General features: G+C 40.4%; 1 long non-coding RNA gene across 1 annotated transcript; it reads right to left on the reverse strand.

Annotated features, from left to right (window-relative positions):
• On the reverse strand, nucleotides 1-27495 carry LOC128146906 (uncharacterized). The gene is made up of 4 exons (XR_008236884.1): nucleotides 26821-27495; nucleotides 23672-23770; nucleotides 1191-1368; nucleotides 1-762 (listed from the first exon to the last, which is right to left on the reverse strand). It is a non-coding gene; the product is annotated as an uncharacterized LOC128146906 (long non-coding RNA).
• Nucleotides 27496-27931: the final 436 nt, after the last annotated feature.

Genomic DNA, 27931 nt, shown 5'->3' on the forward strand with positions numbered 1-27931 from the left:
AGATCCAATTTTATTTAAACAATCAAAAAAATTTTGTTGAGTGTAATTCATAATGATAAATACATTTTTTGGTTTAATTTAAAAAAAGCTTCATGCCTCAGCTAAAAGAGGGGTCCAGAAAAAAAAAATTGTGTGTTTGCTCCAGCTGGAGGGTGGGAAATTGTAACAGTGGATTTCAAGTGTGACAGTCCAGGTACCTATGGGTCCTCTTATGTAAATATTTATAACAGGGATGGGCTTTTATGGTGCTACCAGTTATTTCATCAGATGACTCTTCAGAGCCAGGAGGTGAAATAATTAATCTTCACATTACATGCAAAGATGCCATTGTTCTTTCTTCAGACCCTATCCCATACCTCAATCCCCCATAATTCAAACAGAAAAACACTCAAATAATCAAGAGTGATTCATATTCTCAGTTCAAGGAAAACCTCAAATCCAGGTAATTCTGTGACTAAGTTAGCCATAATTGGGATGGCATTTGGCCTCCGTATAACACTTACTTCAGGACAGTGCATCTCTTCAAGACATTTTCATCAGCGCTGTGGGTCTCAAATTGAGAATATCTACACAAAGTACTGCATAACATCTGCCCAATCTGTTTTCTGTTTCAGCCTGTGCTCAGGAGCTGAGAAAATTACTGTCGATCAGCCTTAAGAGGATGAAAATTTAACAATTCACATGTACTTCCCAGAGTCTGCAGGTACAAATCCTGAATTGGTGGTTTTAGCAGCTTCTGAAATAAGGAAGATTTCTTCCCTCCTGCAGGGAAAAAGGAGGAGCAAGGAAAGAAAAGCTAGATTACTTTTTCATTATTGCACATTTTAAAGCCTGATTAGCAATTATCTCAACCTTACTAAAAAAAAAAAAGTTTTGGAGAATTTATTAAATTAACTTCCTGAGAGACTAGATCTATACCAGCATTCAGCATAGTATCCTTCTGGCTGTCTCTTGCACATTGTAAGTTTAGAGAGCTATTTGACGGGCACTATTTTATGTTCATTGATGTCCAGTATAAAATTACTTTTTCTAAGTGGCAGCTCTTTTTAATGACAGAAGGAAGGAAGGGGGCCACCCACTATTGCAAATTTATATTTTTCTAAGCTGTCCCAAATTTCTTATTCCAGAGATGCACTTTTTCAGTGAGACTTTGACCAAAAAACCCATGAAATCAACAGAATGGTTTAGACCTTCATGGCATATTTGGGACTCATTTGAAGACTTAACTCAGCAACACTTTTCCCATACATATGGGCTGTTCAGAAGGGGTTTTAGTCATCATCATCTGCATTCAGGAGTAGAGGCAAAAAAAGTTATATGGATGTAGTTGTTCACATGAAGAGCAGCTGCTGAGTATATCCCAGTAATCTGCATGGAGACTAAAGGAGAAGAATTATACTTTTAGGAGCTATTTCATTAATTTCAGAGGTTTGAGTATGTTATTATTCAACCTAGGATACAAATTCAACCATCCTGTGATAGGAAAATAAGGCTCAGAATGAGCTGCATTCTGTTGGCAGCAGTTTTTCAATGGTCTGTGTCACATTACCACTCTGACAAAACTGATCTGTGATAACACCATACAAGAGTTAACTTTAGTAAACTCCACTGCTTAAGTAAAACAGCTTTGACTACTGCTTTTGAACACCTGGAGGTCAATTTCTGTTCTTACTTCTGCAATCTTGTGGAAAATTACCTCATCTGAGAACTCCGAGAGACTTTTTTCCTTTTTTTTTTTTTTTTAATTCTCTCAATTTTTGTAGGGTCCCTCAGAGATAAATAAATGTCAAAAGTGAACGTGAGGTGGTGTTCTACTCTGAAAAGTCACTCAGTAAAACATTGTGTGATTACACATTTATTCTGTCTCACTGTTTTACTGACCAGGTTTGTCTGGTTTATAAGCAAAGAAAAGCTTTTTTTCTTAGCTCTGGCCCTGCAAATTCAACCCAAGGTCTCAAAAATTAAGTTATACTCCCTCATTATAATTGATTATCTGCAGATGTGGCTCCCTGCAGTTCATTACAGTACATACCGTTCTCTAGTCAGTCCTGTGGCAAAGGGCCCTTCGATAACAGACCCATTGATTGTACAGAGAGCCAAGGAGAATCTTTTTTGCTCTCCAGCAGCTATTTGCTCCTGCTGTCTGTACTGCAGAACTGAAATATCTGTATTTATCATCTCTCACAAAAGCAGATCTGCCAGCTATGAAGGTGCTACATTTTTACCTTTCTCAGTGTCCTCAATGCACTCTATGGCTAAAGTTCAAAACTAGACCTCTTGTTCCTGAGGTAAAGAAATACACGTCACCAAAGAATTTTGAATTGATCTTGTATTCCAGGTTTCTTCTCCCTACTACACTCAGGTAACATTTCAACTGTGCTCACAGTGCGACAATGCAACTTGGAAGTTATTTTAATCTGGTCAGGTGTCTCAAATAGTCAGTGATTATTTTATATGCTTATATTTGTTGAAATAGTCACACACATTGGGAAAAGCTAAACAGGGTTTGTCTGTATAACTCCAGAGAATCTAGTATTTGACTGTCTAAAGCTGCATTTTCAAGGTGTGTTTCCCCCTCCCCCTCTGATTCAAAAATAGAGGTTGCTATCATGAGCCTCTATGAACTTATTTCACAGTGAATGCAAAAAACCTAGGTTAAGGCATTATTAAGCTTGTACATAGGCACACAAATACACCATGAAAGAGAGCTGAACATGAAAAAAAAAGCGCCTATTCTTTTTCATTGTCTGTTCTACTGCCACACTTTGTACATGACAGCATAATTCTTTTAAACAAATTAAAAAAAAAAGTATTTATTATAACATAATTGTGAACCTGAAGACTGCTGTAAAGAACATTCAAAAGGGCAGAATCAGACACTACATTCACTCTTTAACATCTTATAATCCGTGCAGTGAAGAGCTCATTTCACATTGGTATAACATAGTGCTTTTTTAATATAGGAGATGTAAAAAACAGAATGAAAGACAAAATGGATACCCCAATAGTCCAGATACAAGTTGACCAGCTATTACCTAAAAAATATATTTATCAATGTAAACAAGCATTTTACGAATTTAACTAAAGCAGTACAGAGTTCCTACATGTACTGGGTCCCATTCCAAGCTGAGGAACCATTACAGATTTTCCCCAGAACGGTTTAAGAAATTCTCATTTGGATTTTCAAGCCTGGACAGCAATCCCAATCGCCCCATCCTCCCAGACTGAGTACAATTAACAAAAGGTTGTAACTGAAACCCACCTGAAGCTTTGATCAATGCTGGACTTTCTTTACAAGATAAAACATTCCTCAAAGTAAGAACCAGGCCCCTTTATACCAGAGATTGGCATAGGTGAAAGGTGAATACACTAAATAAACCTTGATAATTTCAAGCTTAACATGCTGTTTCTTTTCTTAGGGGAACAGGTCAGGCATCCTTTTCCCCTCAAACAGCAGCAATAAAACAAAAGTACATTACCTAGTAATTCCTGCAGCAAGACTTCTTCACACTGATGTCTCTACTTAGCAAACAAGGTTTAACCCACATTAATTAACAGCAGCAGGTGCCACTCACACTAAAGACAATATTGAGATGTTTCAAAGGAAGTCTGAAGCCTTTGCGTATATCTCATGAGGGGCTCAAATACAGGAACTCTGCCCTAAGGGATCCCACATGGAGCGCATCTTGGCATCAGACACCCCAAACAATAGCAAAGCAAGTCTAGGATACAGCCTGTGCTAACAATGCTACTGCCCTTAGCAGAAATTTGATATTTTATTAAAGTGGAGGAAACAGCTTTAATACTATACTTGCCCTTACCTTTTTCATACAAACAAACAGCAGGTCAAGAAAGAAACCCTGCTTCAGGGATGCACTATATAAATGCTTTAGGAAGCAGGGCAACAAGTAGAAATAGGATGCTACATGGGGATGCAGCTTGTTATCTTAGCTATCAACACCTTATCAACAACTCACATTCCTGAAGTGATGAATGTAAATGCAATTAGCACTCTCTCTCCCTTCCCTCATGAAGAGTATCTCTACTTTTCCCAATTTCACATATTTTTAAGCTCTGGATGTGCAGCATATGACCAATCATTTATCCACCTGACCCTTGCTTGGCCAGGAAATAAATGGTCTTCATGATAAAGAGCTTCATAATATAAAATCTAGAAGACACAATGCAAGTCTGAATTACCCTCTTTGATGGAGTTACCCACTGCAGGTCCCATAGGGAGTGGCAGCCCTATTTATTAGAAGGCAGCTGTGATCTCCTTTCTCTGTCACTGGCCAGGATATTTAATCCTGTATCATTAAGAAGTTGAGGGGAACTTGCCAGCTAATTAGATTATGAAGTCCCAATACACTAGGGAGGGGTTATTTACTTCTTTGTGTTGGTTTGTGTTCACACTTACTCTTCTCTTTTTTCCTTCTCCCTCACAGGTTAAAGACTAAGCATAGATTCAACAAAACACAAAAAATTAACTTTTAGATAACTTGGGATTGACTGGAATTCACAAGTTCCCAAATGACTCTACAGTGACTGCACAGGAGGTGGGTACCAAGAGAAATATTTTGGAATTTTTAGGGTGTGGACCTCTAGGGAATACTGAAAAGAAATCTCACCCCCATTCAGTACCAGAACTTGAATTAAGACGGTTCCTTTGGTTATGTTGAGCCCAGACCTGCTGTATCCTAAAACTCTACTTTGCTATGGGCTGACTGTGGGGGGACTGTGAAATCAGGATCAGTGGTCTGATCCTAGCCATTGTATCAGGTGGTAAAGTTGGCTATTGCTCTGAGCTCCCAAGGGGCTAAACCCTTGCTAGGTTAAGACTAAAAAAGGAAATATTAGGAGAAGGTATTTGTAATTGGTATGTATAGTTTCTCTAGAAGAGTACACAAAGTGCCAACTGGAAGGATGGATTTATCAGAAGATTCATAGGAAGTAGCATAAGGGCCCGTGGAGTGACACAGACATGTCAGTGACTGACAAGATTCAGAAGTCCACCTTCCCTGCAAGCTTAACTCTTCCCAGAGAATGAAGGAATGAAGGAAGGAGGCTTCAGTGGATGTTGTTCTTATCTGCTGAAGTATTTATTACCTTTGCAGGAGGGGACAGAGGTGCTTGGTGGCCTGCAAAAGAAGGCTCCCAGCTGCTATGATCAGGTCTATGCACCCAAATTCAGGCTAAGGAACCAACTCAAGAACTCTGCTGGGAACACAATGTCCATGCAAGGTGCACAAGCGGTAATTCAGTTTAAGCAATATGAGTAGATCAATATCAGCAATAAGATGGGATCAGGTGGGACAAAACCTGCAACACTGAGCCCTCATTTAAAGAGCAGTTGGAGAAGAGTTAAGCAAAACTTTCTTGTTAGCATTTCCATAAATCATTCCCTGATAACTGGAAATTAATACTGTTCAAGATGGAGTCGATATGTTGTAACTAGTTAGAGGACTATGGTGACATTAATTCTTAAAGTCAGTGATGCAGGATATTTGCTAATTGGACAGAGAAGATGCTGAGCTAAATGAGGTCTCAGAGTACTACTTCCATTGCTCTTCTTGAAATGAATAAGGAGAGGGGGGAGGAAAGGAGGGTGTCTTGGCAGAAAAACATGTTCTGTTCAAGCAAACTGTCATGTGTGCAAGGACAGCACAAGACTTCCTCCTGACATGACTGAATCAGCAGAGGCTCTGCAGAAAGCTTTGCCAGCATCTTAAACCTGAAAATTAAAGCCCTTGTTTGATTTCCTTGTAATTAAAGCTTCCACATCTGGTATTCTGCTATCATTTGGCCTTCCCTCTTTTCTGCATGACACCAAGGTATCCTGTTAAAAGAAAGAATTAAGTAATTATTACAGCTGTTCCCTCATACATCTAAAGCACTGTTCTCAGGTAACAGATTTGGTTAAAATTATTGGACTAGAGTTGTCGTCCGTTACTATGTTGCAAAAATCTACCTCTCTTTTACATGTAACATATAATAAAAAGCTCAGTAAAATCGGTGATACACACTACTAAAACAAATCCTTTTTTTTCTACCAGTTGGTAATCTGGTTGTCAAATTAACAGAATCCAGCAGAGCACCTGACATGATATGCAAAACTTTTGTGCTATTCTCAGTTTAGAAATAATCTTGCCTCTTTGCCGAAAATAGGTGGTGTGGGTTTTGGTTGTATTACTACAGTAGCTAATATGAAATGTGTATAATTACTTGACATTTCTTCTGCTCCCACTGCTTATTGTCCCCACCTGAAACCGCACTCTTATGACATAACCACCTCTACAACAGCCATCTCTGATGTCACGAATTGATTATAACTTCACTCAGGGAAGAAGCAGCAGGAGACTATGAAGTCTCAAATACTGAATCCTGTCCACATGCAAAAGTATTTGGCAATTAAAAAAATGAAGTGAGGGAAGGAGAAATAAAGTGACTGCAAAATTGCAGCTCAACAATATGCTTTTCAAAGTTTACCAGTAGGAGTCAGTAACTCTGTCAGGAAGTTCATGTCTGTGTGATGAATTAGGACTGCTCTGGTGCAGAAAAATCCTTTTGATAAGCTACCCCCTGCTAACAGTAATGCACTTGGGAAATTAATGGTTCCTTTTACATTGAAAGATTATGTGGTCTCTTCCAAGGAATGCTTTTTTATTATTATTATTTATTTTTCCTATGCTTTTCTGCGAATATTCACACCAGGTGTTTTCTCTGTCTCATAGCCTTGTCACCCAAATCAAACCAGTGAGAATTTGAATGGGATTGCATTATGGATACTGTGGAAGAAGTTTTAGATGAACATACATCAAAAAAGCCATAATTAACACTCAGATTGGATAAATTAGTAAACACAGGCTTAACTAAGGGGCCTACCGAAATTTTTTCAATTTAAACAATATTTTCCTCAAATGGAACAGAATAATCTCCTCCCTCTTCTGCTTAACAACAGCAAGAAGAACTTGTATGAACCCAGGCTTCATTTTCTATTGTTACAGCAGCTGCAGTAGCAGTGTGTGAGCTGTTCCAATAGCTGTAGAGTGCATCCATATTGGTAAGTGCCTTTCATTTTTGTGAGTACAAATAACATCTTTTTTTTTTTTAACAGAAATGAAAGAATAAAGGGTATCATCACAATTTCCACCAGAGTAAAAGTTTGTCAGCTACACTGGGGAGAGGGATTAACTGACAGCAGAGCTACAGATAAACATTTCCTGAACTGCACATAGTGCCATAAAAGTACATGAGGAATACTGTGCTCTGAGAAAGACAGGGAAGAAAAAATTCTACTACAGCCATTGCAATACTTTACTGATACTTGGGGTGTGCAACTCAGTTATCCCTCTGTCAGAGTGCTACTAATTTCACTCTCACAAAACCAAAGTACTCAAACTTGTTAAATTGACAAGAGTTTGAGGTAGAAGTAAAAAAGCCCAATGGTTTAGCATGAAGCTCCACCTGATAAAGGAACAATAAGGTTGCTTTTGGTTGCTCATAATGACCGTCTTTGGACCTGATCTTCCACCACTGCCTTTTACACTAGTTTACCAAGTTTTGGCATATGGACCATCCTTAGTGCAAACAAAGACTCCCTTCCATGGCTCCTTCTCCTCCCCCATTAATTAAAATCCAAAGCTGAGGAATAAATGGGTTGCAGGGACTTGTATTGACCTTTAGAATTGGATGAAGTTCAGTGGTTCCCGAGATGCAGACAAAATTGCTGAGCCATGGTATCCTTAATAGCAGCAAATTGCTATGGCTGAAGTCACTGATGTTCTCATGAGGCTGTGGAATAGTGGGCAACTGCAGCTACATCATGGAATAAGGTACACAAACATGCAAAGATCATCAGCCTGCATCTGCAATTTGAAAGTAACTTGTAGGTGGTGCTGTAAGCCAGAGAACTGCAATGGGAAAATAAAGCTTACTTTGTGTAAGGGGATATAACTATGTAACTTCCAAGGATGGGCTTTCAGAAGCATTTTCTCTAATGTGCGTCTTCCACTGCACAAGTTGCAGAAACCCGCAGACACCTGGATTATAAAATTTTAGAGTGTAACACAAGCACAAAGATAATTGTATAGACTTCCCTCAAGGCAAAGGATGATAAATGACCCAGCAAAGCATTTCATTGTTGCAGAATACTACACATGCTCCAACCAAAAAAAAAAATATGATGGAGATTAAAATTCTGAAAGGAACACAGAGCTTGGAAAAAGGAAGCTTAATAAGCTACCTTGCTACAGGCAGCCTTTGTATCTATGATTAATTTGATGTTTCCTCTCACATTTATTTTAGGAAGAGGAAAAACAACTGTAACTAACTTTCTAAAAGGTGAACATCAAAGCTTTAAAGTGATACTATTTCAGATCCAAAATTTCTAGCACTGTGTGTATATGCATGGATGAGCAATTAGCAGCAGGCTTTAAACGAAAGACTAATATTTTAAAAAATCATTAGCAATTAAGTGACTTGATTTTTGAGTGACAAACTTAACACCCTCACCAGGAGCTGTTTTCTGAGGGTTAGGGCTTTATTCCCTGGATTATGGACCCTGGCAGCCAGTCAAACTGAAACCCAGAGCAAGTTACAGTTTCCAGAAACCTCAACCAAAATCCTAGGAAAACCAATAGCCCTGATTTCAGGGCTTCTCTTCTGTATTGTCCTATGCTACATTGAGCTTGTAAAGCAAGAGGTAGTAAACAAAAATAATATTCTCAGCTGCATTTCACGTGCCTTTGTGAAGACATCATCTCCTACAAAAGAAAAAAAGCAAAGCAGCCCTGAGGATCTGGCAGGTAAGTGAAGGATGAATTAATTTTATTGTGATGAACTGAATTTCTTGTGATAAAAAACATCAGCTCAGTTAAAAAATGAGACATGTATCACAAAAGCTCACTCTGTGATGCAAGTTAAATATTCATGCAGTTGTGCTGTCTCCAAGTTTTGGATCTTAGGCCCTCAACATGCACTGCAATATACAATACAAACACAGTGGCTTAAACCCGTCACTAGTATTCCTACCGTTATGTCTACTAGTATAGGTGAGGCAGTCACAGCAGCTGCAAAAGCGTAGAGTAGGGGGAGGAGGAAGGAAATTCTGGGCCAGATACAACCACAGATATCTGTACAACATGGCTGTGTTTCCAAATCTGCTGTTAGCAGCTAAGCTGTAGACCAAAAGCCACATCCCACAGAGAAGAGAGAAGGACTGAGAACTTGGCAAAAGACTTTACTGAATTATGTTCCATAATAAATACAATAAAGGTACTCAGCTCTATAAGTTTCTTCTCTGCCTTCAGTCTGGGCTGCTAGAACTATTCTTTTGATCTTTTATTTAGCTATTTGATGGAGATTCCAATAGCACCAGAATTTTTTATCTTCTTCTCACACTTGGCCTTCAGAATTTCTGTGGCATTTAACACCGCTTTCCCCTCTGGGCTGAAGTGTACTAGGATGGGATCTGAAATTCAAGATCTGCTGGGAGAATTTAAGCATGTGTCAAGCCAACATATCTCAGTTTTCTCATCAAATACTGACCTCTCTGAAAAGCACTTAATGCCTGCAGACAACCTGAACATTCATGGTTTCTTTTAAACAGCCTTTCTTACTGCTCTGTGTTCACTTCCATGGTCTATTCCTTTTACCAGTGTATAGCATTGGTGCACAACCATCCACAGCACAATTCTAAAGCATTTTCCTCAGAGATGATGTTATTAGAGGTCTGATTCCCATAGCAAGTACACTGCAACCTTAATAAACCATGTATTTGCATCAGGGGATTATGTCCATGAGTGCAGGGGAATGGACTCAATTAATAGTCTTTCTCTATCCCTGACTGCTGTGATCCCTACAGCAATTCTGTACTGCAAAAAACATAGCTCCAGAATGACAGATTGATGCTTTTTTTCCTTTTAAAACGAGTCACTTCTTATTTTATGGCTACACCAGATGCACTTTCCTCACTTAGATTTAAGGAGGACAAGCTGGTTATATTTCTCTCTGTTTTTGCCAGAAGCTTTGTATTTTGCACTTGATGCCTCAGGACAGGGCTGATCTAATTCCACAAACCATGGCTGATCTGTTTTGGTTTTGCTGAGCAATAGCTCACAGAAGTAATCTCTATGATCCTGACTGCAGCAATTGGGCAGGATTAGAAAGTCAAAGGTCTGACGTACACAGGCATGTACCTTTGTCTTTAATTCTGTGTGCCTCCATTATCAGATGGTAATTCAGATAATCTTCCATTTGAATTTTAGATAAATATCTCCTTGCACCTTTTTTTCTTGGCATAACTAAGGGAGTTTTATCCCCTCTGCATGAATGAAAATATACTGAGAACTACTACTGTGAAAATAAAGCAGTCCCCTTATGTTGGCTGTAGGGTGCCTGATCTGAAGAGCCTCTCAGGACTAACAGCTGGCACTAGTTAGCATCTTTCTGGCAGTCTCAGACAAGTTGCCAATGGCAGAGTGAACTGAAGACTCGCTGCTCTGATGCCTCCAGAGAGGTTCTCACTTTCTACAGTAATGTAAGGGCATACTGGTAGATGCAGGCAGGGTAATTTGTACTGCTAATGCCTCTGCTGTCTCTGTCACATGGATAAACAGCTCATTTCAAGATACAGTGCCACCAAATTAATTGTCCAGAACACATTTTTAAGCCTTTCCCTGTCACAAATTCAAAGTTGTCCATCTCCTCAGTGAAAAGCTGTATATTAAATTTGTACTACAGTGAAGTTAGGCAGCCACATGCACATGCATCATTTTGCTCCTCAACTGTATCTGTCCCCAATAATGTCAAAATCAGTCATTTCCCTTGGTCTCCTTGCTCTTGATAAGTGTCTCAGTGTAGGAAAGTGAGACTTTACAGACTTATACTTCTGCAGGTCCTAAAGAAACTTTTTTCTTGCATAGTGAAAATTCAGATAGAATAAAAATTGTGGAGCACATACAGAGGTACTTCTGTGACAGTCAAGTGGCTCAGTCCTGTGGCTTTAATCACTGACCAGTTTTCATTTTTCCCAAACTAGAAATTCCATTTCTTCTGAGTTAGCACAGAAACTACTATATTGTTTCTCCCTGTCACAAGGGAAGCTCATAGACCTCAAAACAGAAGCTATCTTCTCCCAACTGACCATTTGTGGTGGTGCATTTCTTTCCCCCTCTCCAGGCTGATTTATGAACTCAGGAAGGCTTGGTAGGCCTTAGCATAAGTGTAATGAGTCAGGCAGTTAAGCGACCCTTGACTGTGCCAGAAACTCTTACACAGCTAAGGCAGGGAGATACGCTGTGCGTCTCAAGGACTCCTGCTGCCCAGAGGAGGTGGGGGTACGGGAGTAGAGATAGCCATGTTCTCATAACAACCTACAGCCAGTTCTCATAACAACCTTGAGACGTTACAGTCCTCCCCTGACAATCTTGGAGCATCCCATATCTATGTTTTAAGTTATTCTCAGACAGTCTTGGAACTTTCCAGTGCAGCTGGGATTCCAGCAATTTGTTGATGACAAAAGTCAATCATCTCCTGAACCTATAAACAGTAGTACTAAGTGAGGCCCTTTGAGCTTTCCTGGACTGCAGTGGGCTGTGACCAGCATCTCCCTCCAAGTGGGATGCCTCTCAGAACTCACAGACCTTCCTGTTTGCAAAAATCAGAGGTTTGTCACCAAAAGCCAACATGACCTGGACTGATTCTCTCTGCTCCTTGAGGCTTGACCCTTCACCTGTTGAGAAAGATGCTGAAGCATTCAATGTGAATATTTTCACTGATCTTGGGGGGAATTTTTAACAGGTATACCTCTTTTTCTCTCTTTCACTTTCTTTTACTCTCTTTTACTCTGTCATACGTATATCTTTTAGTGTCTTTATGCACACGTGTGTACTAACATGAATAGTCTATAGTAAGTATATTATAGCAAGTGTATTATAAGTTATTACTTTCAAATTTATACTTAAGTTTTGGTCGTGATTTTTATTCAACTGTGAATGAATTTTAGGCTGCTACTATACTCATAATCCCCTTAGATATAAACCGTTGACCAAGTCTGGGACTAGGAGTCGATCCAGCCACACCTAGACTCCGATAGGAGTTTAGAAAGCAAGGGGGTCTACTCTGAACCTCGTGACTCAACAGGAGGGTTTCCCTTACCCTTTCCCACATTCCCAATCTTTGCACAAATCACAAGAAATTAACTCTTTGTAACATTCCTTTTTACCCTATTACATTTTGGGTCCCTATACATGTAAGTTTAGTTTGATTCTAACTTCATTTTCCTGTGTGCATTTCATCCATGTACTAAGTAATAGAGTGAAACTCGCCATCGAATTCCATGAAGTCACACTTTTATATAAATTTCTATTAAATCATTTTTCTATTGCAAATACAATTGGAGGTGATTCTTTAAATGATCTGAACCCCTTTCTCTCTCTTTAAATCCCCCTGTGACACCATTTCTGTTCGTGTTGTCTCTTTGCTTTCTAAAAGTTCATAACCAATCTCTCAAACCAGAACATCATGCCCTCCCTCTGGTCCCTCATTCACTCACTCAGAATGAAATTAGCCCTCTGAACTAAGGAGACTAAAATATCCTTCCCCAGTCCTAGTCTGTTTCTCTCACTCAAAACATTCATCTTTTCTCAGCTTTCTCCCTCAGATAGATGATATGATACATCTCTGCTTTTTTTCCTCCATTCTTCCTGTTGCCTGCAATTTCTACAGACTTCTACAAACTCCAGGCCTTAGAACATCCCAGTTCCAGGCTGATGTAACTACAACTTGCCTTAAAGAACTTCACTGCCTTGTTACAATTTCCCCATTTCAAGAGTTAAAAGTGCCTTTCCCCTCTCCTTTCATCATTTTTTCCTCAAAAATTCCTTTCTTCCCATTATTACTGGACTCTGACAGCAGGTACCCTATCTTATTTCATGTTTTACAGCCAGGCATCCTGTCTTAAAATTCAAAAAGAGGGGGTGGATAGCTTACTCAGCAGTAAATGCCTGGGAAGGTACCAAGGTAACCCTGTTCCATCTCTGTCACCGTATTTTATTCTTCAGTACAGGAGGACTGCACAGTGTCACAGCTTCCCATTCAGTACACTGCTAGATTTGGTGACCTTGGAATCAATTCTATTGATTGTATTTATTCTGGAGGTAAGGAATAGGATATTTTTAATTTATAAAAAATGTACTTTGTTGTTGTTGTTGTTGTTGTTGTTGTTGTTGTTGTTGTTAAAATGAGTGGTCTGTTCCAAATGATATATCTTCTACTAGCTTATTGACTGGAAGGGTGGAAGAACCTGTCTTCTGTTTCACAGTGTTTCTTCAACTGGCTCTGTAGATATTTAAGATTCAGAGACTGCTGGGGGGGGGCTAATTTAATTTAATTGGGGTGTATGCTTATTTATTTTTCTATTAAATGGTCTAAATAATTATAAATGTATCAAAGCACTAGAAAAAATAATCCCTCTTACTAGCAAAATATGGCAGAAATAATTCAAACACCAGTGAGAAAGAGAGAAGAGCACGAATATCCCTCAAACTTTGCAAATAGTTAGCTGTCATGATAATCAGTTTTTTGATCTCCTATGCTGCCACATCACACCCCATGCAAAAAAGAATACCCTGGGCATCTGTATACTCTTAGTATAATTTGGACTGGACTTGGTTCCAACAAAACTAACCATCATCTAGTTATATACCACAACAGCTACAAGGGCAATGTTTGTGCAGAAGGCAAAAAACAAGTCCAAACATTTCTTTTCACCAGCCTATGCAGAGAGAATGACAGGTTTATCCTGATTTCTCATCTTTTTAACTGTTTTTTTCTCTTACATCCTTATCCATTAGAAATCTTGCCCTTTATTTAAAAACAAATTAAACGCCTTGCATTTGAGACAAAATTGAACATATGAAGCAATCATATTGTATGGGTTCAGAAAGCATGGAAAGAGAAGCTATGATACACATTAAAATCGCAGGTTTTCTTCAGACCTTTCTTGGAATACAAACAAGAAAAATGGCTGTTTTGTTTTAAAAATAATCCAAGAACACGTACAATATACTTCCATTGGTTTACCCATCTGAACTGGGGAAGCATTACCAGCACTCTGGTAACAATATATAAAGGATGGATGTGCATACCTACACTGCCATCAGCATTTGAACTCAGAGTGATGAGCATATAATTTCTTCAGGACTGAACACAGTAACAGAAACGTCATCTCAGCAGAAAGTACTTTCGAGAAATATATCTGGTGCATACCACAAACTGTCATTTGACTGGGCTTCCGCTGGGCTTTAGGGCTTCATCCTATTTAAGGTACGTATATATCAGACTACAAATTATCTGAGTTAGACTCTACTTCACAGATTGCAGACAAACACCACCCTATGCAAACATCATCTTCCCAAGTAAGGAATTTATATGGTTGTGCTGGATATAACACAGTGTTATATAGTCTTTAAATGTAAGGCAGCAGTGAAGGAGACAACATCCACTGCAGGATAATGGAGGTTTATATACTCCAGCCAGCCCCAAATCTATTTCCCTAAAACATCAGGAGTGAAATTTGAACCTCTGAAGTCACAGCAGTTACACTTAAGGTCAATCCAGCCTTTAGCCATCAGCTGGGACAGGTATTCTTAAAAAAAAATGAACAGCAAAAATATACTTAAAAAAAAATAAGAAAGAACTTGGGAGTCTTTTTTTTTTTCTTCCATCATCTGTAATTTTTCAGGTTGCTTTGCCTGCTGTCATGTGAAGTCTATATATTTCTTGAACTTGTTTTCTTCCTTTGGGAGTGAATACACTGATTTGTTTTACAGTTTCCCTGTATTTATTCATTTAGGAGAAGTTCTTCCAAAATGGCTGAAGGATTTAACCATACAAATCCGTTTGACTCTCAATGGAATTTGTTTTCCAAAATTCTCTAGATGCTTTTGAAAACTCTAAAATGCCCATCCTACAATAAGTCTGCTTTGTGTTCTATTGTGTTTCTATTTCACAATTGTTCTGCTGAACTGGCTTACAGGCATGCATATTTGCTGATCAGCACATTTTAAGGAATGCTGGAGAATACACATAAAATTCATTGTCTTCTGTAAGGTAATCATAAGCACTCACAACAGAATGTTTATGCATCTTATGCTGCCCCAGCTCACATGGAAGTACATTAGAATTCAGGAAACTGACTCTGAAGGATCAGCAGAAGCCAAGAGTGAGTGGGAGAAATGTTTCATTGGATAGTTTTAAATCTCCACTCATGAATCAGAGGAAACTGTGAACTGTTTGGAATAGAGTATTAGCCATATTCACACAGCTCTGCTGAGCATTTCAGAATAGTAATACAGAGGAGGCAGGTGAGGTGAATCATAAAAGATCGGAAAAGGCCAAATCATTGTACTTACTTTTCAGCTTTCCTACTTTACAGTACTCACTAAGTAAGGCTGTGGCATCAGTGCACAAGGCTAAATGGTGACCAGGTGTTGCGGGGTTGAAAACCTGAAAGATCTCAAGTGGGATCATCCACACAGCGTGCCCAGTGTGGAACACAAAGAAGCCTTTCATCCCTTTGTGTCTCAAGTTTAAAAATTAAATTGGTTGACAGAGTTCAGCCCAGACTCACTGAAGTCAGTTAGACTGGCATATCCAGGTTCATGACTAGGTCTACAAGGATTAAAATTTCCCCCCTACCTTGAAACATAACTGTGTTTCTCTCCAACCAAGCAACATCCTCTAGCACAGCCTGTACATTTGTGAATGCTTGCAAGTCACTTACTAGAAAAACATTGAATGAACTATCCAAATTATTAATTTAACTCAACAGCGTTAAAATATTGTGTTACAGAAATACACCTGCTGCACAGTCATTCAAGCCTAGAAAATCACAACTCAGCAAGCTATTCAGTTATTGCAAACAACTCCCATTGACCCTCTCCCATAATATTTTAGGCAATAGAACAACATGAAAACTTAAAGTAAATTAGTTTTCAAGAGAAAGACTTTAAGAGGTTTTTTTATTCAAGAATTATTATGCCCTACGTCAGTTAAAATTGTATCCAGGGTAGGTGAAAGAAGCAAAGATGACAAAAGGTTGCAGGTAAAAAAGTATTCCAGTACCTCAGCCTAAGGATGCTATAATTACAAAGTGAATCACCATGAATACACACTGAATACCTACATCATTACCTACCTTTTGGAGTGATTAACTGGATGATCAGTTTAGTAACTTACTCTTAAAGTCTAAATTTTCTGTAGGCTCAACAGAACTAATTCAGCATCTCTGAGTAGTCTGGGAAACAAATTCATCTGGCAGCATCAAAAATAATATAAAAGCTGAAATGGCAACTTCTGTTGGTAAAATTTTTTAAAATAAAATCTCTTCCTACTTCAGGGTCACAGTTTGTATTTTGCCTTTTATAGCTTGTATGAACTCAACTTGATTTTTCTTTTTTCCATCTTCCTCCTAAATACTGGTAAAGATTTGACATTCAACTCTGCTTCTGATCTCCTAACTTAAAATAAATCCATGGAAATTAGTAACAATTAATCTAAGGAATTGATCAGCAAGCAAAACCAACAAGTAGGTGACTGCAATGGAACACTGCCCACCCCACCCCCCCCAACCCCAACCCCAACCCCGGTCAGCTAACCATGATCAAAGAGAGAATAGATCAATTGTAAGGTCATTAAAAGACAAGGGAAACACAATGGATATTGATGTAAGAGAAAACAAGCTTAGAGAAGTCCAATTGGTAATACAGTCATTTTAATGGAGGAACTATTCAAGTGGAACAAGGCCCACTCTATGCACTCAGTCTCCTATAAGAGACAGAGGTCTCCTACTATTAGTGTACATGCCCAATTAACTACTTAGCCACTCACCTGCAAATGACCCGAACTTTGTAATTGGTCCCAGTGGGACCACCAGGGTTTCCCCAGTTGTGTGCAATTATTGAATATTTCACTATGGCATTCAGCTGTCACCCGCATGCCAAAGAAACCCATTTTATGCTACAAAATGCTTTGTGATACTTCCTTTAAAATGTATTCATGTGAAGAGATATTTTGTGAAGCAGAATTCTTAAAAATAACCACAATAGATAAGCAAGCAATTAGAGTGAATTAATTTTACCTGATTCAACTGCGAGCCATTATGATTACAAAACCAGCTTGGCTTGCCATAGAATTCTCTATTGATCCACTTTCATCTTGTAAGAGGGGTAAAGAAAGCAGAGCACTTAAAGGTACCTTATTATCTTCCTGATTACAGATGAGGGCAGGAGCCAAGCGTGGCTCTCACTATATGCTAGCTTCAGTAACTAGTGTGTCAATAAAAGGAACAAAATATAACAAAACTTGCAGAGTCACTTATTCCACAGAAATAATTGTTTAGCAGCTATAGACAATTCCACCATTAAAAGTTAAAAAAGACAAAATTGGGGTAGATTCAGGAATCCAGCCTACATGTTAATTTATCACAGCATAGTCAAAGAAATGCTAGGAGCCTGACATCATAGCTGACATCTTAGATTTGAACTTCAGCATTACAGACTACTTTGATTTAAATGATATCTCCAATGTCACTCTATACAGTTATGACATGGAAATGAAGATTTGTGTCACAGATTTACTTATTACAGTACAAGAAAAAGATACACAATGATCCTGTCTTCCAAAACACAATTGCAAATTTAATTGCTCTTCCGAAATCCTCCTGAATTACATACTTGCAAGTTCTAAACTTGCGTGTTCTGAAGACGTTAAGGTAGTAAAAGAAATTCATTATCACAGTTTCAAGAAGACTGCAATGGAAAAATAAATCCTGTGATGAATATCTGGCAGTAATAGGTATAACAAAGCCAATATAGAGTGGCCTAAGGATTTAAACTGGCAAGGGAATAAATAGCAACAGACTGGTTCACATTTTCCCCGCCCCTCATCTACGTGACAATAAATCTTTCTTGAAAGAGAAATTGCACCTACCCATTTTCCTAAAAGAAGGATGGATCACTGAAAGTGATAGGTCAACAGCAATTTATCTACATAACTGTCTAGTGTAAGACTGACACATTTTATCAGCCTGTTCTCTTAATGATGCAACATGATAGATAGTTATTTTGATGTGTACTAGTCCTTTTTGCCCCTATGCCAAGAGTACCTTTGTCAAAACACAAAAAGTATTAAAAAGTTGCTCAGAGATATTTAAAAACAAGCACACACAAATTTAATTACTCATCTATGTGAGAAAGGAAAACTCTGCCTTAAGAAAACCACCAACCAATCACTTTTCATTTTGAAAATGACCAGATATTATTAAAGTCCAAAACGTAAAAGAACGTATAGGTAGGAATCAGATCTGATTTCAGTGTTGATTTTCAATGGTCTTCTGGTGTTACAGCAATATCTAGCAATAAAGTGTCCTGTGCCAACAGACATATCACATTTCATCATACTGCTTAGAGCTTTGCATTCGTTTATTTTTCTAATACACTTTTATTTTCTGACCTCTCTCTTCATAAGCAACATGATTTACAGCAGATTCAGGGCTTGCTTACACAGGACATTAGTACAAAATGGGGGGGTGGTGAATTTATTGCTCACTAGGTACTTTACAAACTGAGTCTTGATGTGGGTAGAAATTTCAGCTGTTAAGCCCTGGCCAGTCTTTGCTGAAACATGTATAAACTCCAGTGTTTTGATAATTCAAAATTCATTCAAAGTTGGTTACAGAGTAAAAGAGTTTTCCCTGATATGAAGCATCATTCCTACTGTATAATAAGTCTCTATTCCAAAAGAAGGGTCATGCCCTGTCTTTATAACTGCCCATCAGAAACAAATTGAACATTACACAAATGTGAACGTGCAAGTAGTTGCCTGAAATCTTTTGTCCAAAGAGAGAGCAAATAACAGTCAAGACTCAAGATCTATGGAAGTGAATAGAAAAAGCGTCCCATTGATTTTAAGGGATTCCCATTCAGGGCTGTAATGTTTGTTTTTATGTAACCCAAGCTATTCTGCAGATTTCCAGCCTGACTAAACTTCTAAGCATGAATTACAATGGAAATTGGAATGCATTCAAATGTTATTGGCTCTTCAGAAGTGGAGTTAAATTCACACTAAAAAGTACTGTTTGAAAGATAAGAATATGCTGATTTCTCAAAAATTGTGTAGATTCAAATGGCAATGTTATGAAAACAAGAACTCTGTTTTCAGGAGAGAGAGGTGAATCTTAGCAATCTCCGCCTGTTCCAGCCTCACAAAACACAGATTATCACTGAGTTTGCAATGCAGCCGGTGATAACAGAAAGTAGCAAGGATCACTGTGGAGTTTTGTTGTTATTTAAAAGCTGTTTTAATCAATAAGTTACTCACATATGAAATTTTCCAGCTTAGCCATTGAAAGGCAGCAGTGTATTGTTCAGAAGTAAATAATGCTTATTAAGATCTTTTCAGCTTTCTTATAGTGTGCAAATTGCTGTTACTTGATGTTTAATACAACATATTTCCCTATTTTTAAGCTGTTGTTTTACTTCTGAGACCCTGTAGAGGGCAATAGGAAACACCAACACTGCCTCCTCTCAAGCCCTGCATTTCAGAGACTGTAATGGGAGCAGAGCTAATGAGGATGGACTGAAATCCAGCAGATACACCCACTTCTTATCACTTCTGCTGAATACAGAAAGTAAAAGAATCTCCATTTTTCTGCTGCCAGAAACCCTCCCACATATAGCAAGGTCTGCGATCCTTTTCCTCGACCTGAAATAATTTCTTCTCACTTTGTTGCAAATGTGGAGTTTGTCTATGAGGTTGCTACAATTCTGCCTTAAAAAAATGCTGTTTGTCAATGACACATAGGTTCTGCAAGTCTCACTACTAATATTCAGTGCAGTAACACTGAAACAACATTTCACCTCCTAATCTGATTATTTTCCTTTTACTCTTTAGCATTTTCTCCTGTTGCAGGGGTTTCTTTTAATTTAGGAGTGTGTTTCAAAGGTTCTTATTTCAGTCATGTTATTCTTATATTTTTTTTTAATTGAAAGCACTAAAGACTTATTTATACAACAGCCATGCGCAACAGAAAAAAAAATTAATTGGGGGGGGGGGGGGGAACAAACACCAAACTAAAATTTCCAAAGGCTCTGAGTGTTGGAGAGTTAGACAGTGAAAACATACAATTTGTTAGCATGGCTGATTTAAAGGTACTTTGAATTCTCAAATCAAGTAGCCCAAAATAGGTTATTGCTCCCTTAGAAACAAGAATAGTGGAATCAAGAACATGTTTCCTATGGGCTTGGGGCCACCACCACTATCCTCATTCTTAGCAGCAGCAGCAGCTGCTCCATCTTTTTTTGTGATAACTCGACAGGAAGGGACAGCCAGTGCAGGACTAAACCTGTGCTGCCTGCACAGTTGGCTGATGACAAAGAGAACACAGACAACCTGAAATCTGTCAGTATTGCCTTCTGTGGGAGAACCCATTGGGGTATTTCCCCCCCTTTATTCAGCCACCAGCTTCCATGGCATTTACAAAAACTCTGTCTTTGAGACAATCGAGCTCAATGCAATTAATGGGTTCATATGGTATTAGAGAATAATCGAGCAGACAGACAGTGCAATAGCATACACATCATTTCCTCAAGCTAAAACCATTAATACCAGGAAGTTCACTAAGAAAAGCACCACCCCTTCCCAGTCCATTGAGAAGGACCAAGGTTTTTCACTTCATCCTTTGCTTTTCTGTTTTAATGCAGAGATGAAAAATAAATCACTGCAAGACTGGTGTCCACCTTGTAGGGTGGTAATAACACATCTGTACTTGAGAAGAGATCTCCATGAATATCCACCTGCCTTAGGATGGGTCTGAGAAAGAGGAGGACAGGCCTGGACAAACAGTGGCAGGGGTGTTTCAGTTATGGAAAAAGGTCTTTCCCTCACCCCAGGAGTAGATGGTTTGTTCTTTTGAAAACCTGAAAACCACCAGGGGACAGCAAGGACAGTGACAGCTCCTTTTTGATCTCTCATAAATCTTCCATTCCTCGGATGGTCTGTTAATTGAATAAACAAAGCAGACCAAGCTGTCACAGCCTCTTCCTATCTTCCTAGATTTCTAGATTTCTGGAACAGTTGAAGCTGCCAACAGTTTTGAGCTCATTTCTATTCAAGAGCATGTGGAAATGTGAGGCACAATGGGAGGGGGTGTCTGTACAACAGATTTGCATTGGATTAATCAAAGTGGAAAGCTGTATCCCTCTTTTTTTTTTTTTTTCTCAGAAGAGTGTCTAATAGCATTAATTTCAAGGCTGTGTATGTGAGTTACCATGTTTTCTTCCAAGCAAGGCAGAAAGGGCCATAGTGCAGGGCATTATGGGGCTCCCTGCCAGCCAGTTCTGCTTCACGCTTCTTTGCCAATTAGTCTTGCAATGTCTGCTCCAAACAAACAGGTTACCAATGAGCTTGTTCGTTTAGCATCGTTTCTGTATCTTGTTTTCCCTACAAAAACAATCACTTGTTTTTATGCTCTGGAGCTGGCAATTCAGAGACAAGAGGTGAAAGATAGGAGAGGGAGAAACTCACAAAAATACATCTGCACCACCTCCGTTCTTATTCCAATAGATCTCATTAGGGACCATCTGTCTGAGTGCCCCAGGAGCAGGTCTGTACGGGGAAGGTGAGAAGCAAAGTGAGCTAGCGAGGAGCTGTCCAGCCCTCGAGGACGCACGCGCAGGCAGCTACCACTGCTCTGTGAATTGTAGGCCACACTGTATTTATGCCAAAGGAAATGTGTGTTTGCAGATACTTCTCAGTGACTTTGCTTTGAAGAAAGGCATTGTCACTTATTTTAATCATAAAAGCTGGATTTTGCCTCTTTGGGTTGGGAGGGAGGTGGGGGGGGAGGACTGAGGCATTTGTTTTCAGCCTAATAACTGCATTTAGAGGTGCAGTTTATGGTCACGTACCATCTTCCCCAACTAAGTTTTGACGAAGATCCAGACCAAGGATTTATAAAAATTATGCACTGGAAATTCAAAGGGGCTTAGGAAAGGAGAAACAAATCTGCTATGGAACCTAATACTAATAGATGCTTGCAATTTTGAGGGTCACTTAAAATGTAAAGCTTTTGCAGATTTTTGAGATAAGCAGAAAAGAATCAAAGTCAGTGCTCCCTATTCCAGCATTCTCTGTTGCAAAACATCAGTCATCAAAGGTCATCAAAGTGAAAATTCTTTGAGTTACATCTCTCCTAAACAACATCTATGCATGGTAACACTTCAGTTATGAAGACATAACACTGAAAGGCTTAAAAGCTCACTACAGTGGCTGGATACTCCTGTCTTTTATTGGCTGAATTTTCCTGCCTGCTGTTTCTCATTTCAGAAACTATGGTTATCACAGAAAAACATCTGGTTCCTCTTTCTGCTGTACACTACATGTCACAAAAGAAATTGTAAAGCTTGTCTGGGCAAGTATTTACCTCTTACCCTTCCCTACCACTCCCAAGGAATCTCTTTGATGACTGCTATAAGCCTGATGAACTATTTGCCTCATATATTGTACTGCATCAAATTTTCAGGAAGTGCTGAAGTACAGATATCAGAACACAGTCAATAATATAATCTTCTCTAGAGGCCTTTTTAGTTTTCTGGGGGATCTCTGTAGCCAGGTGAGAAAACAGCTAAGAAACTGTACTGCCTCTATCAGAGGTGTCCACACAGTGTCAACTCCTCTGCCAACCACAATCTCCACTGCCACCACACTCCTCCCAGCCACATACACATTCATCTAGGCTGACAGCCACTATCCTAACAAGGCTCTCATATGCTCTTCTACTGTGAAGAAAGCCTCTAAGACAGCTCTGGAGCTGGGTGGAAGATAAAGCCATGTCCTTTAGCTCCAAGGTCAGGAGCAACTCTGCTTACCCTACTAATTCTCTTCAGCTTAAAGAATTCCAATGTGCAAATTGTAATTAGACGGAAGTGTTAGACCAGCCACGTTAGCACTAACATTGCAAACACAGTGCAGCTTGTTTTACACAACAACATTTTGATGGCATAATGTCAGCTAAAAACAGGGAGAAGAGCGCAGCTCCAGCGTCTTAGCTATGACAGGCAGAGTTAACGAAATCAGCTGTTGGCCTTGTTGAAGTCACAGTGAATCTGACTTTTTTTTTCTGAAACAGAACTAGAGTTGTACAGGGACTGCTCAGTTGGCTGTCAATGGATAAACAAGCTGAGAAGGCAAGAAAGTATAGCCAGGGAGCAATGAACAACAGCTGGAAGCAGTACAGTTAGCACACATGGATCCACAAGATTATGACCTCCCCCTTTTTTTACCTTCCTAATTTTCTCTAGAAGAGAAACTCCTCCTGAATTGACTAGGCTATTAAGGATTCTGCCACTGGGCAGGGTCAATCTAAAGTTCACAGCATAACTGGGATGAGCCCATCATCATAACAATTAAAAATAATCATTAGGAACTTGTCTCAGCTGCAAATGAATTTCTCAAATGCAGCCTACTCACAAGCCTTCCTATACTTGTGAGTACATATAAAAAGTTAGTAACAAAGTGTTTTATTACCTAAAAACATATAGCATAAGAAAAGAAGTAACTCAGCAGAAACAAAACCTCTTCTTTTAATTATTGCTATCAAGCTAACATTTACCTCATAGTCCTTAGAGAAGTCAGGTTTTGCTTGAAGAGTTTGTACTGTGAAGTCAATGAAGACACCAAGTTCTTTTTGCAAAATGAAGAGATCGAATCCCTGTTTTAAACGGGGAGAAAAAAAGCACTGAACTTTCAAGAACAGTACAATTTGTACTTCTATGATAAGATGTAAGCAGCATGAATTATGACTCTGATATTAAGTAGTTCTGGTCCATCTACTATTCTTCCCTCAAGAGCAGCTTCAATTTCCATCTCCACTGAGGTTAAAAAAAGACTGAATTAGAAGCATGTTTCTTCTCCAATTCAGTTTTCTTTAAAACAAAAGAGTGGAGTTAAAAATGGCTTGGGCAGAGGGCAAGGAACTATGCATAGCTAGAGCAAAGTCAGCAGTATTGTAGCACAAAAACATACACTTGAGTTTTAAAATAGAAACTGCATGCCTGGATTTTAGCAAGGAACCACTTACAGCCCTTTTCATTCCCTGTGTAATGGACAGGATCAGGAAAAAAACCACAAAACAAGGTGTGTATTCCATCTAAGTTGTTGTCTAACCATATGTCCTGGTTTTGGCTGGGATAAAGTTAATTTTCTTTCTAGTAGCTAGTATAGTGTTATGTCTTGGATTCAGTATGAGAAGAATGTTGATAACACACTGATGTTTTCAGCTGCTGCTAAGTAGTGTTTAGACTGAGTCAAGGATTTCTCAGCTTCTCATGCCCAACCAGCAAGAAGGCTGGAGGGGCACATGAAGTTGGGAGGGGACACAGCCAGGACAGCTCACCCAAACTAGCCAGAGGGGTATTCCATACCATGTGACATCATGCCCAGTATATAAACTGGGGGGACTTGGCCAGGGCAGGGCAGGGCAGATCGCTGCTCAGGAACTAACTGGACATCGGTCGGCAAGTGGTGAGCAATTGCATTGTGCATCACTTGTTTTGTATATTCCAATCCTTTTATTAGTATTGTCATTTTATTATTGTTATTATTATCATTATTAGTTTCTTCCTTTCTGTTCTATTAAACTGTTCTTATCTCAACCCACAAGTTTTACCTTTTCCCTTCCGATTCTCTCCCCCATCCCACTGGGTGTGGGGGAATGACTGAGCAGCTGTGTGGTGCTTAGTTGGTGGCTAGGGTTAAACCACGACACCATAGAAATTAGAAAGTGCTTTTGGCAGTGAAACTCCTTAAGAAGTCAAAAACTTCCTAACCTTTGAAACCTGAGTAAGGAGCACAGTTGCAAGAGTGATCCCTTTCTATTAATCTATATTCCACTGGAGTCTTAAATCTGCAACACAGCAGTATTTTGAAAAAATGCTGCCCAGGAGCAAAGTATCCAAGTCACATCTTCACTGTGTATGCACTTCAGCAGTCACTTCTACATTACACAGCATGTTTTCTTCTCAGGCAGTGTCTTCTCTCTCCTGCTTCTTAATTATTAATTGCTTAAGCTCCAGCCATCACCTGCTTAGTTGCTTCAGTGTTAAATTAGGCCATTTTCTGTTTTATGCAAAGATCTTTAATGGTACAAGCATGCTGATCACTAGTCAAAGCTACTTACTAACTGGTTTTTTTTTTTAGTACCCTATCATTTCATTTGCACACATGCAATGAAAAAATCTTTTTTAAAGGCCCAAATAGTAACATTTCAACTTTAATTTTATTGTTTTCTTTTCATTGAGGTGAAGAGCGTGCCTTCCTCAGCCTTGGTGCATCCCTAGGACCCAGGGTCTATTTCACGTTTAGTTTGCAGTTTGATGCTTATGTCCTTTCACGCAGAATTCACACCTACAGGAACAACAGTGTTCAATATTGAAGTAACTGCAACTGAATGGATCGTGTCATTAAGCATGGATCCACTTGTTGGTAAGTTCCCAGCTAACATGTAACACCAAGTAGCTTTTATAGCTGTCTACTATGGGTAGCCAATTATGCCCAAAATGACCACACAAGTTCTTTTCTAATATCTACAGAAATACAAGTATTCAACATTGGTCACTCAAAATCTGATCTGTTTCACATCAGCAACATCTATAAATCTACAAATTACAGCAATTTCCACCGTACAGCAAACCATCAGTACTGTTCACACTTAATTTTCCACATCTAGCTTTTCCACAGTCATACTGGTCCTACCATGGGCTACTCCTGCATACACATAAGCCTCAGCCTCAGGCTTTGCACAGAATGAAAGCAGATCATGAGCTGGCATACAGGACAGTGAGTGGGATGAAAAGGACAGTGTAGTGCATGGTGGGAAGAAGTAAATTGTGTGGCATCAAACACTGCTGCCACGGAGGAGATAATGGCTCAGTAGGCAGGGTTGAAGGGAGATGCATGACACAGCAGCCCAGAGGACCACAATCTCCCTCTGGGTGAGAGGAGACACAACACACACCTTCAGAATGTGGATGTTAACATTTAGAAACTTGTTTTACACATTTTGTCTGGTCTCCTAAGGAAAACATGAATGTAAATTTCCAAACAGAAGAGTAAATTAAATAAACATATTCCTGTAAACATTAGTGAAACTGGATGCATCAACCATGTTCAAATTAATTTTTTTTTTTTTCCACATCAGAAAATGGAAAATTCACAATTATTTTCCCACAGTTTCAGCTTTACCAGATCATTGCTTTTCCATGAGGGAAAGGGTTTCCACAGGAAATTCACAACTAGTTGTGGCTAGTATGCCCCAAACACAGCCCAAGAGAGCAGCAGAGGAGTGGCTAGCTCATCAATAGCTCACAAGAGAAAACATCTTCTTTACCTGCAGAATTATATCATGAGTTCTGACCTTTAAAGAATGTAACGCCTCACTTCTGTAGTTAAAAAGTTAAAATTTCAGCATGTCACCCTCTGGTGGTTACTAAAAGCAAATAAAAGCAGTGAAACACCTGGACTTTTTTAAGCCTTTCAGGCCACAGGGTGAGCCTGGCAGGCAGTGCTGACCACAAGGCCCTCCTCAGGGCAATGGCCACGTGTCCTGGCAGGGTGCGCAAGCATGGTAGCGCAAAGTCCCTTCCTCCTTGTGTGCTGGCATAGGGCTGTCGCCTCTCCCCAAAACCCAGGGGAAGAAACCACTGGCCAGCACCTGCAAGCACCAGTGCTGCCATGGGGACAGTGAGAGCCCTGCCTGCTCACCTGCCTCAGGAACTTTCTGGAAGCCTCCAGCTCCCACCGCCTCGCTGCCGCTGGGGAGCAGCAGGTCCACGCTGGGCTGCAGGCACAGCTCTGACGGTTGTTGGTGGGTCTTGGCACTATGCTGTCGTGGCACAGGGCCGGCCATCAGCCTCGCTGGGTGGCATGGCCCCATCCCTCAGTGCCGTGCCGGGGCCACAGCCTCAAACCCCACAGGTGCTCGGCGCTCACCTCAGCGTGCCGTGGACATCTGAGGCATTTGGCGCATCTCAATTTTCACACTTAAGGCAGCAGCCTGAACTGCCGGAGGAACTCTGAGGAGAGCTGCCCGGGACGACTTTCAGGACGAGGTGGGGCTACAGCTGGTGAGGACGCCCCCACCCCCGGGCTCGAGTGGCATCTCAGGTTAGGGGGTAACATCCCCCCAATTGCCGGCATCGCACCTAGAGAGAGCAGCAGCGAGAAACTAACACAACCAAACAAATGTTATTGGACGCGTTTCCTTTCGCCTGTCCCTGACAAGTTGTTCAGCTTGCTTTCACCCCTCCCTGAGGAGTTGTTCAGGGCTGAGGCGCGGCGGGAGGGGAGAGCGGGGAGATTCCTGTCAGCGCTGAGCGCCCGCGCGCCCCACCTGCCACAGAAGCCAACCGCCCCCGCCGAGCCCGGCCCAGCCCAGCCAGCCCCGGGCGGCAGCAGCTCCGGGGTCCCGGCAGCAACGCCGCGGCCCCGGGGCGGCAGGGACGGCGCGGGGCGGCGCTCATCGGCCCTCAGCGCGGGGAAACGGCCCGCGGGGCGGCCCGGCAGATGGTCACCGCGCCGAGGGGAACGGCCGTCGGCCGCCCCTCCGGTCGCCGGCTCCGCCTCGCTGGGGGGATGGCGGTGAGCCGCCGGCCCGGGCTCAGCCAGCGCGGGGAGCAGGCCAGCGGGGCCGGTGCAAGGCCAGGGCTTGCAGGGGTCGGCGGGCTGCCCGCAGGCGGCGGTGAGCGGCCGGCTGCCGCCTGAACACCTTTCGCCTCGCGTATAGGCCCGGTCGCTGCGACCGGGAAAACACACGCGTCCTCATTTTACAGCCTGGCCTGGAAGCAGGACTGCAGAGACGTTTAAGCTCACAACT

This window comes from Harpia harpyja, chromosome 10 (genome assembly GCF_026419915.1).
Source record: "Harpia harpyja isolate bHarHar1 chromosome 10, bHarHar1 primary haplotype, whole genome shotgun sequence".
In the NCBI taxonomy this organism is placed as follows: Eukaryota; Metazoa; Chordata; class Aves; order Accipitriformes; family Accipitridae; genus Harpia; species Harpia harpyja.